This window comes from Lithobates pipiens, unplaced genomic scaffold (genome assembly GCF_037356315.1).
Source record: "Lithobates pipiens isolate NorthernLeopardFrog02 unplaced genomic scaffold, aLitPip1_a1.2 Scaffold_13, whole genome shotgun sequence".
NCBI lineage: Eukaryota > Metazoa > Chordata > Amphibia > Anura > Ranidae > Lithobates > Lithobates pipiens.
In genome coordinates, this window is record NW_027507718.1 from 529,321,531 (window position 1) to 529,333,783 (window position 12,253).

Consider the following 12,253-nt stretch of genomic DNA (forward strand, 5'->3'; position numbering starts at 1 on the left):
TGAGAGGCAGAAATTGCCCAATGCTGAAGGAACCCCCTACAACCTCTGGAGGAACCCTGGTTGAGAATCACTGCTTTAAACTATCTGATACAATGTTACAATAAGTTTATGGTGGGAAGGGACTAAAGGAATCAAAACACCCTCCAACCAATCAGTCTCTTCTCACCATAACCCATACGGTTATATTGTGCAATTGGGTCTCAAGTTCTACTCCATACAAACCATGGTTTCCACTGATGATGGACAAAAGCCTGAAACAGCTTGTTGCCCTTTACGTTAAGATCAAATGTAGTTCTTATAACTGTACAGTAGGGGTGCTTCTCCATCATTCTGGCCTACTGGTAGTAACGGCTCACTGTATAGTATTCCTGCTGGTAAGATTGGGGTCCTGAGGGACCTTCCCCATGGGAAGAAATCCAAATTAGGACACCGTCCGGGTAAGGTGGAGGTTGGTATTACTTCCCCGGTGTGAAGGGTTCCAAGGGCCCAGTGTCCCCTGATTTGAGTGGTGCTACCTGGTAAGACTGGGAAGACTGGCCAGTGGGGGGTACTTGAGGAATGAGGTTGAGAACCATGGATGTAGAGGGTGCAGAGGTCAACACAAATGAGCATTGCCTTGAGCTGAACCTTTCAGGGCCCCAACAGAAAAAAGCCAGCAGCAGGATCTGAGGATCCATAGACCAAGAAGAAGGAGGTAATCCATACACAAGGGCCCCCTGGTGCCAATTGGGGTCTGGATTTCCACTGATTCCAGGAGAAGTCCAGGCAGGCAGGGAACACATCTTGGGATTCATCTCCATTGTAAGATGAATAGGTGGTCCCTATTTTTTTTTGCATAGAGCAGTCTTGTACCTCCTCTTCTCGGGTCCCCTTCCTGGCCCCTCCCCCCCTGCTGAGTGCCCTCATAGCAAGCTGCTTGCTATGGGGGGCTCTTATATGTGCTCACTCCCGAACTGGCTCTGTGTGTCCATAGACACACACAGCAGTAGAGAGTGAGTAGGTGTCCAAACATCAAGTCAAGACCTGCTGTATGATACTGAAGTCTCAGCCTGGACCCCCTGCCAGGCCACATCCCCAACGTGTTTTACTCAGCCCACTGGAGCTTACTCATGGGGCTCAGCACCGCTCCCCTGCTACCACATGGCTGGCTGTTCACTGCTGTCCCTGAGCCAATGAGGTGTCAGGGCTGGGCTCACCCCTTCCTTCTCTGAGCTGACTGCTCAGCTGTCGGCTAATTGCCAGCGCCTATCTCTCCACAGTTACTCAGCTGTTGACGATATCTTGCTCGTCAGTCCTGCCTACTTAAGTTGTCCAGTCCAGAGGAGCTCTGCCTTCACCTTAGTCAGCATCGCAGAGATGCTCTCTTGCCTTCCTGTTAAAAGACATGCTTGGCTGACATCCGTTCTGGCTCCAGATCCTGCTTGCTGTTTTACTACGCTCATCTCCGGCTCCCTGACTTTTGGCTTGTCTGACTATCCGGTTCCTGAACTCTGGCTATGTTTTCACTATGTTTGTTCTATTTACTTTTATTATTAACCACTTCAGATCCGCGCTATTGCCAAATGACGGCATTAGCGCGGACCTACATTTCCAGGACTACGTCTATTGACGTCGTCCTGGTTACGAGCGGCCTGCGCGCCCCCTGAGGGGCGCGCGCGGCGCGCTCTGTGATCGGCGAGTCCGTGAGACTCGCCTGATCACCGATCCGTGTAAGGGGTCGATCCCGACCCCTTATCACGTGATCAGCTGTCAGCCAATGACAGCTGATCATGTGATAGAACGGAGCCGGTAATCGGCTATTATTCCTCCTCGCGCTGACAGCGCGAGGAGAGAAAAAAAAAGCCGATCACCGGCGGCCGTGATCGGGACATCAGTCCCGATCACGGCCATCAATACAAGGGACCACCTGCCACCTGCCTGTGCCCACCTGCCTCCCGCAGTGCCATCCTGAAGTAAAATAAAAGAAAAAGTAAGTGCCCCCCGTCAGTGCCCCCTGTCAGTGCCCATAGTGCCCACAGTGCCACCCACAGTGCCACCCACAGTGCCACCCACAGTGCCACCCACAGTGCCACCCCACAGTGCCACCCACAGTGCCACCCACAGTGCCTCAAAGGTGCTGCACCCCAGTGCCGCCCATCAGTGCCCAGCAGTGCCGCCCATCAGTGCCCAGCAGTGCCGCCCATCAGTGCCCAGCAGTGCCACCTATCAGAGCCACCTATCAGTGCCACCTATCAGTGCCCATCAGTCCCATCTATCTGTGGTACCTATCAGTGCCCATCCGTGCCACCCATCCGTGCCACTTATCCGTGCCACCCATCCGTGCCATCTTATCTGTGCCCATCTTTGCCCATCAGTGCCGCCTTATCTGTGCCCATCGGTGCCGCCTTATCTGTGCCTATTAGTGCCGCCTTAACTATGCCTATCAGTGCCCACCAGTGCAGCCCATCAGTGCCCACCAATGCAGCCCATCAGTGCCCACCAATGCAGCCCATCAGTGCCCACCAATGCAGCCTATCAGTGCCGCCTAATCAGCGCACTTCAATGAAGGAGAAAAATGACCCGTTTGCAAAATTTTATAACAAACTATTAAAACATGATTTTTTTTTTTTTTTTTTTTGCATCTTTTTTTGTTTGTTTAGCAAAAAATAAAACTCCGAGCTGTAACTAAATACCACCAAAAGAAAGCTCTATTTGTGGGAAAAAAATGATAAAAATTTCATTTGGGTACAGTGTTGTATGCCCGCGCAATTGTCACTCAAAGTGCATCAGCGCTGAAAGCTGAAAATTGGTCTGGGACTGAGGGGGGTTTAAGTGCCCAGTAAGCAAGTGGTTAAACAAGTGTGATTTAACTGTACTTCTGTCTCACTCTGATTTCATGGTTTCTGACATGAGGAGAGAAAGAGAGAGAGAGAGAGAGACGGCAGAGCAGCTGCTCTCTTGCACATTGCTGGATCAAGATCGGTCTCAGGTAAGTATAAATGGGGGCTCCTGGAGCTGCATGCTGAAGGTTTTTCACCTTCATGCATAGAACGCATAAAGGCACAACACCTGCATCCTTTAGAACCACTTTATAAGAAAATTAAGCAATATTTGGTTGTGAAATTAGAAAAATGTGTCCAAATGAAATCAATTCCTAAAAATCATAGCAATAAATTATATTACATTTTATGAATAACCCATACTATTATCCTGAACTAACCCAGTCAAATAAGGTCATTTTTTTAATACTGTGTTTTATTTAACCACTTCAATACCGGGCACTTTCGCACCTTCCTGCCGAGGTCAATTTTCGGCTTTTAGCGCTGCCACTTTTTAAATGACAATTGTGCGGTCATGCAACACTGTACCCAAACTAAACTTTTGCCATTTTTTCCCACAAATAGAGTTTTCTTTCGGTGGTATTTGATCACCTCTGCGGTTTTTATTTTTTGCTAAACTAATAAAAAAAGTCTGAATTGAAAAAAAAAAAAGTTTTTCTTTGTTTTTGTTATAAAATTTTGTAAATAAGTAAGTTTTCTCCTTCAATGATGGGCATTAATAAGCTGCACTGATGGGCACTGATAAGGCGGCACCAATGAGGTGGCACCAATGAGATGGTACTGATATGCAGCACTGATGGGCACTGATAGGCAGCACTGATATGTGGCACTGATATGCGGAACTGCTATGTGGCACTGATGGGCATTGATAGGTGGCACTGGTGGGCACTGATGAGCACTGATAGGTGACATTGATGGGCACTGAAAGGCTGCACTGAAGAGTACTTATGTGTGGCACTGATAGACAGCACTGCTGGGAACTGATGGGCACTGATAGACGGCACTGATGGGCACTGAAAGGCAGCACTGATGGGCATTAATGGGCACTGATGGTTAGCACTGGCACTGTATTTCACTGATAGCCCTTATACACACCGTCGGACATTCCGGCGGAAAATGTCCGATCGGACCGCGTTGTCGGAAGATCCGACCGTGTGTGTGGGCTCCATCTGACTTTTTTCGTCGGAATGTCTGATCAACAAAGTTTGAGAGCTGTGTATAAAATTTTCCGACAACATGATCCGATAGGACTTTGTCCGATCGTTTGTAAAGAATTCCGATCGGACAAAGTGCCACGCATGCTCAGATCAAATTCTAAGACCAAAGCTATTGGCTATTAGCCTGAACGTAGTCCCGTTGTAACTAGACATGTGCAGAGTAAAATATTTCGTTTCGGAATTTCGTTTTCGTCCGAAAACTTAATTTATTTAGTTACTCCCGAAATTCGTTTTTATTTATTTCGTTTTTCGTTCAAAAATTGCATTCGTCTGAAAATCCACATGAATTACGTTCGAATCTGTCTTGGAAGGCTTATGGTGTCTGTCAATGTATAAAGAAGATTTGACGGAGCTAACTATATAGCATACTTTAGAACCCTATTAAAGTCTATGGGACTCCAACGTTCAAAATCTAAAGTGCTAATTTTAAAGGCTAATATGCAAGTTACTGTCCTAAAAAGTGTTTGGGGACCCCGGTCCTGCCCCAGGGGACATGTATCAATGCAAAAAAAAAGTTTTAAAACGGCCGTTTTTTCGGGAGCAGTGATTTTAATAATGATTAAAGTGAAACAATAAAAGTGTAATATTCCTTTAAATTTCGTAGGGGGGGGGGGGGGGGGTTGTCTATAGTATGCCTGTGAAGGGGCGCATGTTTCCCGTGCTTAGAACTGTTCCTGCACAAAGTGTCATTTATGCAGGAAAAAAAGTCCTTTAAAATCACTCGCAGCTATTATGAATTGTCGGCTCCCGTAATACAGAGAACACTCATTGATAAAAAAATAAATAAATAAATAAATAAAAAAGCGTGGGGGTCCCCCAAATTCAATTACCAGGCCCTTCAGGTCTGGTATGGATATTAAGGGGAACCCTGCCTCAAATTTAAGAAAAAAATTGACGTGGGGTTCCCCCTAAATATCCATAACCAGACCCTTCAGGTCCATTTCAGGTACCATTTCACAAAGAAAGTGTAAAAAATGGTTAAATAAGACAAACACACTTTTGAAAAATTCCTTTATTAAAAATAAAAAAATAAAAAAATAAAAAAAAGATTCCAGCGGCGGTAATCCACTCTTGCTATCCAGCGACGGACGGTCATCTCTCCAGCGATGGCTCATCTCATCCAGCGCAGCGAATCCATCCTTCTTCTGTCTCCGTGGAGGAGACACTGCAAGCATTCCGGCAGCTGACGTTTCTTATATACGGAGGGCGGGGCCACCCGTCACCTGACCCCGCCCCCCTCTGACGCAAGGGGAAACCCGGGGTTCCCCGTGACGTATGGGTGACCCCGCCCCCCTCTGATGTAACGGAAACCTGCCTGTGTTACATCAGAGGGGTGCGGGGTCACCCATACGTCACGGGGAACCCCGGGTTTCCCCTTGCGTCAGAGGGGGCGGGGTCAGGTGACGGGTGGCCCCGCCCTCCGTATATAAGAAACGTCAGCCGCCGGAATGCCTGCAGTGTCTCCTCCACGGAGACAGAAGAAGGATTCGCTGCGCTGGATGAGATGAGCCATCGCTGGAGAGATGACCATCCGTCGCTGGATAGCAAGAGTGGATTACCGCCGCTGGAATCTTTTTTTTATTTTTTTATTTTTAATAAAGGAATTTTTCAAAAGTGTGTTTGTACCCCCTTACCATTTCAAACAGGGGGGGCCGGGATCTGGGGGGTCCCCTTGTTAAAGGGGGCTTCCAGATTCTGATAAGCCCCCCGCCCACAGACCTCCACAACCACCGGCCAGGGTTGTGGGGATGAGGCCCTTGTCCTCATCAACATGGGGACCCCCCAAAGCATCCTCCCAATGTTGAGGGCATGTGGCCTGGTATGGTTCAGGAGGGAGGGGGGGCCGCTCTCTCGTCCCCCCCTCTTTTCCTGCGGCCTGCCAGGTTACGTGCTCAGATAAAGGGTCTGGTATGGATTTTTAGGGGGAACCCCACGTCAATTTTTTTTTTAATTTGACGCGGGGTTCCCCTTAATATCCATACCAGACCTGAAGGGTCTGGTTATGGATATTTAGGGGGAACCCCACGTCAAATTTTTTCTTAAATTTGAGGCAGGGTTCCCCTTAATATCCATACCAGACCTGAAGGGCCTGGTAATTGAATTTGGGGGACCCTCACGCTTTTTTTTAAATTTATTTATTTATTTTTTTATCAATGACTTTCAATGAGTGTTCTCTGTATTACGGAGCCGACAATTCATAATAGCTGCGAGTGATTTTAAAGGACTTTTTTTCCTGCATAAATGACACTTTGTGCAGGGACAGTTCTAAGCACGGGAAACATGCGCCCCTTCACAGGCATACTATAGATACCCCCCCCCCCCCCTACGAAATTTAAAGGAATATTACACTTTTATTGTTTCACTTTAATCATTATTAAAATAACTGCTCCCGAAAAAACGGCCGTTTTAAAACTTTTTTTTTGCATTGATACATGTCCCCTGGGGCAGGACCCAGGTCCCCAAACACTTTTTAGGACAGTAACTTGCAAATTAGCCTTTAAAATTAGCACTTTAGATTTTGAACGTTGGAGTCCCATAGACTTTAATAGGGTTCTAAAGTATGCTATATACTAGCTCCGTCGAATCTTCTTTATACATTCGACAGACACCATAAGCCTTCAAAGACAGATTCGACCGTAATTCATGTGGATTTTCGGACGAATGCAATTTTTGAACGAAAAACGAAATAAATAAAAACGAATTTCGGGAGTAACTAAATAAATTAAGTTTTCAGACGAAAACAAAATTCCGAAACGAAATATTTTACTCTGCACATGTCTAGTTTCCATTGATGATGGACAAAAGCCTGAAACAGCTTGTTGCCCTTTACGTTAAGATCAAATGTAGTTCTTATAACTGTACAGTAGGAGTGCTTCTCCATCATTCTGGCCTACTGGTAGTAACGGCTCACTGTATAGTATTCCTGCTGGTAAGATTGGGGTCCTGAAAATGCCCAATGAATGGGATTCTTTTTTTCACCTAGAATCTCCCTACACTTATTAAATCCACCTTAATGTTCAATCTCGTAAATTCCCCTGCTTTTCTCACTGATTTTCACGAATATGCGATCTGTTCGACCTTAGAGATCAATATCTCTGTCGATAATATTAGTCACGTATCCCCTCTGTCTATACCTGTACTTATGACTAATAACATGGCAGATACATTCATTTACTCCACTCAAATAGCCTCTGAGATTCGGTGGTTCACCTTAGCTGTTTAGGTAATAAGACAACTTATTACATGATGGTTCACAATTTTTTCCACATGTCTTTCTTGTTTTTTCTCCTGGTATTTTTCCTCTTTCTTCTTCTGAAAGTCACACATTGCCTTAAAGGTTCTCATATGTTTGTTGGCGGCTGCGTCCGCCTTTTATTCTATGGCAAACTGAACCATTGTTATTCACTTATTATATGCTAATCTGATTATCTGTATTGATATGTAAACTTCAATAAAATGTTTTTGAAAAAAAAAAAAGATTGGGGTCCTGAGGGACCTTCCCCATGGGAAAAAATCCAAATTAGGACAACGTCCGGGTAATGTGGAGGTTGGTATTACTTCCTCGGTGTGAAGGGTTCCGAGGGCCCAGTGTCCCCTGATTTGAGTGGTGCTACCTGGTATGGCTGAAGACTGGGAAGACAGAGAGCCTGCGTTGTTGAGTGCTCTTTGGGAGTGGTGACCAGGGGTTGTTCCTTGTATCGCCATGCATTTGAGACCACACTGTGAGAATGGGCACTAAGCCGCAATAACACTTTCTCAATATTGCCTCATGGGCTAGGCATTTTGTCCAAGACAAGGCCATTTCTGTTACCAGGCTGAAGGGTCTAGCCATTATATTGCACATTGACACTCCTATTTATTTTTTATGCTTTGTCAATGCACGTTTTAGTCCCTTTCCACTCACCGAAATTGGTCTTCAAAAAGTCGTCTAAAGTCTAGGGGGAGAATTTGTGGCTTTAAAGTTCCTACCTCATCTGCCTGAGGGCCTCTCTTTGGCAGAGCTGCTAACCTGGAATTTGATGGCTGGCTTCAACTAGTCATGTGAAGAGTTGAAGTGGACCAGAGAACCTTGCTCCCATCAGGAGTCTTGTACCCCAGGGTAGGGTTGCCACCTCATCCCTTTAAACCCAAATACATATGAATATGTTATGGAATGATGCATGTGAATATAGCAAAGTGAAGCAGAATTGATGGGTATGTATGTCATGTAGAGCAGTGGTTCTCAACCTCAGTCCTCAAGTACCCCCAACTGGCCATGTTTTGGGAAGTTCCCTTAGATAAAATAGCTCTCATCAATGCCATGTCATTGATATTGATTTAAAGCAGCTGTGCAAAGTAAAGGAAAACCTGAAAACATGGCCAGTTGGGGGTACTTGAGGAATGAGGTTGAGAACCATGGATGTAGAGGGTGCAGAGGTCAACACAAATGAGCATTGCCTTGAGCCGAACCTTTCAGGGCCCCAACAGAAAAAAGCCAGCAGCAGGATCTGAGGATCCATAGACCAAGAAGAAGGAGGTAATCCATACACAAGGGCCCCCTGGTGCCAATTGAGTTCTGGATTTCCACTGATTCCAGGAGAAGTTCGGGCAGGCAGAGAACACATCTTGGGATTTGTCTCCATTGCAAGATGAATAGGTGGTCCCTATTTTTTTTTTTTTTTGCATAGAGCAGTCTTGTACCTCCTCTTCTCGGGTCCCCTTCCTGGCCCCTCCCCCTTGCTGAGTGCCCTCATAGCAAGCTGCTTGCTATGGGGGCCTCTTATATGTTCTCACTCCCAAACTGGCTCTGTGTGTCCATAGACACACACAGCGGTAGAGAGTGACTAGGTGTCCAAACATCAAGTGAAGACCTGCTGTATGATACTGAAGTCTCAGCCTGGACCCCCTGCCAGGCCACGTCCCCAACGTGTTTCACTCAGCCCACTGAAGCTTACACATGGGGCTCAACCCCGCTGCCCTGCTACCTCCTGACTGGCTGTGATTGACAGCCAGTGGTGCCCACTGCTGTCTCTGAACCAATGAGGTGTCAGGGCTGGGCTCAGCCCTTCCTTCTCTGAGCTGGCCGCTCAGCTGTCGGCTAATTGCCAGCGCCTATCTCTCCACAGTTACTCAGCTGTTGATGATATCCTGCTCGTCAGTCCTTCCTACTTACTGTAAGTCGTCCAGTCCAGAGGATCTCTGCCTTCACCTTAATCAACATCACAGAGACGCTCTCTTGCCTTCCTGTTAAAAGACATGCTTGGCTGACATCCGTTCTGGCTCCAGATCCTGCTTGCTGTTTTACTACGCTCGTCTCTGGCTCCCTGACTTTTGGCTTGTCTAACTATCCGGTTCCTGAACTCTGGCTATGTTTTCACTACGTTTGTTCTATTTACTTTTATTATTAAACAAGTGTGATTTAACTGTACTTCTGTCTCGGTCTGATTTCATGGTTTCTGACATGAGGAGAGAAAGAGACAGAGAGAGGCGGCAGAGCAGCTGCTCTCTTGCACATTGCTGGATCAAGATCGGGCTCAGGTAAGTATAATTGGGGGCTCCTGGAGCTGCATACTGAAGGTTTTTCACCTTCATGCATAAAACGCATAAAGGCACAACACCTGCATCCTTTAGAACCGCTTTACAAATAAAATTAAGCAATATTTGGTTGTGAAATTAGAAAAATGTGTCCAAATGAAATCAATTCCTAAAAATCATAGCAATAAATTATATTACGTTTTATGAACAACCCATACTATTATCCTGAACTAACCCAGTCAAATAAGGTCATTTTTTAATACTGTGTTTTATTTAACCACTTCAATACCGGATACTTTCGCCCCTTCCTGCCGAGGCCAATTTTCGGCTTTTAGCGCTGCCACTTTTTAAATGACAATTGCGCGGTCATGCTACACTGTACCCAAACAAAACTTTTATCATTTTTTCCCACAAATAGAGCTTTCTTTTGGTGGTATTTGATCACCTCTGTGGTTTTTATTTTTTGCTAAACGAATAAAAAAAGACTGAATGGAAAAAAAAAAAAAAAATTTCTTTGTTTTTGTTATAAAATTTTATAAATAAGTATGTTTTCTCCTTCACTAATGGGCATTGATAAGCAGCACTGATGGGCACTGATAAGGCGGCACCAATGAGGTGGCACCAATGAGATGGTACTGATAGGCAGCACTGATAGGTGGCACTGATATGCGGCACTGCTATGTGGCACTGATGGGCATTGATAGGTGGCACTGATGGGCACTCATAGGGGGCACTGGTGGGCACTGATAGGTGACATTGATGGGCACTGAAAGGCTGCACTGATGAGTACTTATGCGTAGCACTGATAGACAGCACTGCTGGGAACTGATGGGCACTGATAGACGGCACTGATGGGCACTGAAAGGCAACACTGATGGACATTAATGGGCACTGATGGTTGGCACTGGCACTGGATTTCACTGATAGCCCTTATACACACCGTCGGACATTCCGGCGGAAAATGTCCGATCGGACCGTGTTGTCGGATAATCCAACCGTGTGTGGGCTCCATCTGACTTTTTCCGTCGGAATGTCCGATCAACAAAGTTTGAGAGCTGTGTATAAAATTTTCCGACAACATGATCCGATAGGACTTTGTCCGATCGTTTGTAAAGAATTCATAGTTTCATAGTTTCATAGTTTCATAGTTAGTAAGGTTGAATAAAGACACCAGTCCATCCAGTTCAACCTGAGTGAGTGTCTATCCCTATCCCTGTACATTACACACTCACATTGGTCCCTACCCTCAAGGAGCCCACAATCTAAAGTCCCCATTCATATACTAGGGTCAATTTTGGACAGAAGCCAATTAACCTACCTGCATGTCTTTGGAGTGTGGGAGGAAACCGGAGTACCCGGAGGAAACCCACGCAGGCACAGGGAGAACATGCAAACTCCAGGCAGGTAGTGTCGTGGTTGGGATTTGAACCAATGACCCTTTTTTTACTGCTAGGTGAGAGTGCTAACCACTACACCACTGTGCCGCCCAATTCCGATCGGACAAAGTGCCACGCATGCTCAGATCAAATTCTAAGACCAAAGCTATTGGCTATAAGCCTGGACGTAGTCCCGTTGTAACTAAATAACGCCATCACGGTCCGAACGATCGGATTTTCCGACAACTTTGTCAGACCGTGTGTATGCAACACCAGTTTCGGACAAAATTCCGAAGGATTTTGTTGTCGGAATGTCCGGCCGTGTGTACAAGGGCATAGGCATCACTGGTGGCACTGGCACTGGTAGGCATTTTTCACTGGCACTGATTGCCATTTCCCTGGTTGTCTAGGGTGACATACCTGGTGGCCCAGTGTGGTGGCGTCCCTGGTGAATGTGGTGGCATCCTAGTGCTCCTGGGTGGGCATCCAAGGGGGGGGCTGCGCTGATAAACCATCAGCACAGACTCCCCCGTCAGTAGAGCAGCCGATCGGCTCTCCTCTACTCGTGTCTGTCAGACGCGAGCGAGTAAAAGCCAATCAATGGCTCTTCCTGTTTACTGTTTAGTCTCATCAGACCAGAGCACCTTCCTCCATACATTTGGGAGTCTCCTACATGCCTTTTCGCAAATTCAAAATCTGCCATTTTGTTTTTTGCTGAAAGTAATGTCTTTCTTCTGGCCACTCTGCCATAAAGCCCAACTCTATGGAGCGTACGGCTTATTGTGGTCCTATGTACAGATACTCCAGTCTCTGCTGTGGAACTCTGCAGCTCCTCCAGGGTTACCTTCGGTCTCTGTGTTGCCCATTCTGTGACTTCAGTTACTCACTGTGGTCCCTGGTAAAGGTGGTTGTTCCCTTACTGGTGACAGTTTCCCTTCTACCTCCGACCACGACAGGTTTTCTGGCCAACAGAACTTTCACTTTTGGTTGGACTGCAAGCCGCAATCCCAACCCGGCACTGCCCTCTTACTTCTTGATAGGCCCTCACACAGCCTGGCAGCCAAATGCCTCCAGGATAGGCCCAATCTCCGGGCCTAGCATTCTGTGAGGCACAGAAAATAGATCTCCTGACTTCACCCAAATATACAGTGCCTTGCAAAAGTATTCACCCCCTTGGTATTTTTCGTGTTTTGTTGCCTCACAACCTGGAATTAACATGGAATGTTTGAGGATTTGCATCAATTAATTTACAGAACATGCCCACAACTTTGAAGATTTTTTTTTATTATTGTGAAGCAAACAACAAATAGGACAACATAACAGAAAA